The sequence below is a fragment of the Haematobia irritans genome, chromosome 3 (assembly GCF_050003625.1).
Source record: "Haematobia irritans isolate KBUSLIRL chromosome 3, ASM5000362v1, whole genome shotgun sequence".
NCBI lineage: Eukaryota > Metazoa > Arthropoda > Insecta > Diptera > Muscidae > Haematobia > Haematobia irritans.
In genome coordinates, this window is record NC_134399.1 from 29,033,207 (window position 1) to 29,036,673 (window position 3,467).

Below are 3,467 nucleotides of genomic sequence, written 5' to 3' on the forward strand. Positions count from 1 at the left end.
TTAGAAATAAAATGTTAATAAAATATTCTATCGCAGTAAAATTTTGACAAAATTATCTATAGCAATAAAATTTTGACAAGGTTTTCTATAGAAATAAAATTTTGACAAAATTTTCTATAGAAATAAAATTTTGACAAAATTTTCTATAGAAATAACATTTTGACAATTTTTTCTTTAAAAGTAACATTTTGAGAAAATTTTCTATCGCAATGAAATTTTGACAAAATTATCTATAGAAATAAATTTTTGAAAAGGTTTTCTATATAAATAAAATTTTGACAATATTTTCTATAAGGAAAAAATTTTGCCAACGTTTGCATAGAAACAAAATTGTATAGAAATAAAATTTGGACAAAATTTGCTATAATAATAAAATTTTGACAATATTTTCTATAGAAATTAAATAAAATAAAGAAATAAAATATAGAAAAAAATTTCTATAGAAATAAAATTTAGAGAATTTTTTCTATAGAAATAAAATTTTGACAACATTTTCTATAGAAATAACATTTTGACAAAATTTTCTTTAGAAATATAATTGTGATAAAATTTTCTATGGAAATAAAATTTTGACAAAATTTTCTATAGAAATAAAATTTTGACGAAGTTTTCTATAGAAATAAAATTTTGACAAAATTTTCTATAGAAATAAATTTTTGCCAAAATTTTCTATAGAAATAAAATTTTGACAAAATTTTCTATAGAAATAAAATTTTGACAACGTTTTCTATAGAAATAAAATTTTGAGAAAATTTTCTACAGCAATAAAATTTTAAGAAAATTTGCTATAGAAGAAAAATTTTGACAAAATTTTTTATAGAAATAAAATGTTGACAAGTTTTTCTTTAGAAGTAAAATTTTGATAATAATAAGAAATAAAATTGTGATAAAATTTTCTATAGAAATAAAATTTTGACAAAATTTTCTATAGAAATAAAATTTTGACAGAATTTTCTATAGAAATAAAGTTTTGACAAAATTTTCTATAGAAATAAAATTTTGAGAAAATTTTCTATAGAAATAAAATTTTGAGAAAATTGTCTATAAAAATAAAATTTTGAGAAAATTTTCTATAGAAAGAAAATTTTGACAACATTTTCTATAGAAATAAAATTTTGACAAAATTTTCTATAGAAATAAAATTTTGACAGAATTTTCTATAGAAATAAAATTTTGAGAAAATTTTCTATAGAAATAAAATCTTGACAAAATTGTCTATAGAAATAAAGTTTTGACAACATTTTTTATAGAAATAAAATTTTGAGAAAATTTTCAATAGAAATAAAATTTTGAGAAAATTTTCTATAGAAATAAAATTTTGACAAAATTTTCTAACGAAATAACATTTTGAAAAAATTGTCTATAATAAAATTTTGACAAAATTTTCTAAGGAAATAAAATTTTGCCAACATTTTCTATAGATATACAATTTTGACAAAATTTTCTATAGAAATAAAATTTTGACAAAATTTTCTATAGAAATAAAATTTTGAGAAAATTTTCTATAGAAATAAAATTTTGAGAAAATTTTCTATAGAAATAAAATTTTGAGAAAACTTTCTATAGAAATAAAATTTTGAGAAAATTTTCTATAGAAATAAAATTTTGAGAAAATTTTCTATAGAAATAAAATTTTGAGAAAATTTTCTATAGAAATAAAATTTTGACAACATTTTCTGTAGAAATAAAAATTTGACAAAAATTTCTACAGAAATAAAATTTTGAGAAAATTTTCATTAGAAATAAAATTTTGACAAAATTTTCTATAGAAATAAAACTTTGAGAAAATTTTCTATAAAAATAAAATTTTGAGAAAATTTTCTATAGAAATAAAATTTTGACAACATTTTCTATAGAAATAAAATTTTGAAAAAATTTTCTATAGAAATAAAATTTGGGAAAATTTTCTATAGAAATAAAAATTTGACTAAAATTTTATTTCTCTAATAATCTAGTAAAAAGAATATAAACTTTGTAAAAAGTTGCTTTGGGATATTCCCCATCACGTTTTACTAAATTTGCACCAAAGTAGTACTATTTTATATTGTTTTACTGATTTAATTTCGGTTTTAGCGGCTAAACTCGAACTAATTACCTTAAGAATAAAAGTTTTGATTAATTTTTCTATAGCAATAAAATTTTGTCATAATTTTCTTTAGCAATAAAATTTGTCAAAATTTTCTATAAAATAAAAGTTTGAATGCATTTTCTATAGAAATAAAATTTTGGGAAATTTTCCTATAGATATTTTTTGAGAAAAATTTCTATAGAAATAATATTTTGACAAAATTTACTACTGAACTAAAATTTTGGGAAAATTTTCTATAGAAAAAAAATTAGGAAAATTTTCTATAAAAATAAAATGTTGAGAAAATTTTCTATAGAAATAAAATTTTGAACAAAATTCTATCGCAATAAAATTTTGAGAAATTTTTCTATCGCAATGAAATTTTGACAACATTTTTTATAGCAATTAAATTTTAAAAAAATTTCCCATAGAGATAACATTTTGACAATATTTTCTATAGCAATAAAATTTTGACAAATTTTTCTATACTCGTGAATAAAATTTTGATAAATTTTTCTATTGAATTAAAATTTTGAATAAAATTCTATCGCAAAAAAATTTTGAGAAATTTTTCTATCGCAATGAAATTTTGACAAAACTTTTATAGCAATCATATTTTGACAAAATTTTCTATAAAAAATGTTGACAAAATTTTCTATAAGAAAAAAATTTTTTAAAAAATTTTCTATAAGAATAAAATTTTGACAAAATTTTCTATAAGAATAAAATTTTTACAAAATTTTGTATAGGAATAAAAGTTTGACAAAATTTTGTATAGGAATAAAATTTTGACAAAATTTTCGATTAGAATAAAATTTTGAATACATTTTCTATATGAATAAAGATTTGCCAATTTTTTCTATTCTATAGCAATAAAATTTTGAAACATTTTTCTATTGCAATAAAATTTGACAAATGTTCTATAAGAAAAATTTTTTAAACAAAATTTTCTATAATAATAACATTTTGAATACATTTTCTTCACGAATAAAATGTTGACAATTTTTTCTAGTCTGTAGCAATAAAATATTGACAAACTTTTCTATCGCAAAAAATATTGAGAAATTTTTCTATCGCAATAAAATTTCGATAACATTTGCGATATTTGAATGGTAGATTCTATCAGACCTATAGATCTCATTGTTTGAACTTTATGCCCGAAGATGGCGGTAGTTGAACTGTAGTTCCAAAGATCTCAGTCTTTGAAGGGTTAATCCTAAGATTTCAGTGTTCTATCTATCGATCCATTGATCTCAGAACACTTCATTAGATTTTTACCAATGATCTCTCTTACACTCCTACCACTTAAGCTGCAAAAATATTTTCATTGGTTAGAGCTGCTTCAACACTTTCACCCTTTTTTCCGTTTAGGGATTTCGATGAGAACTCTCCAAAGTTT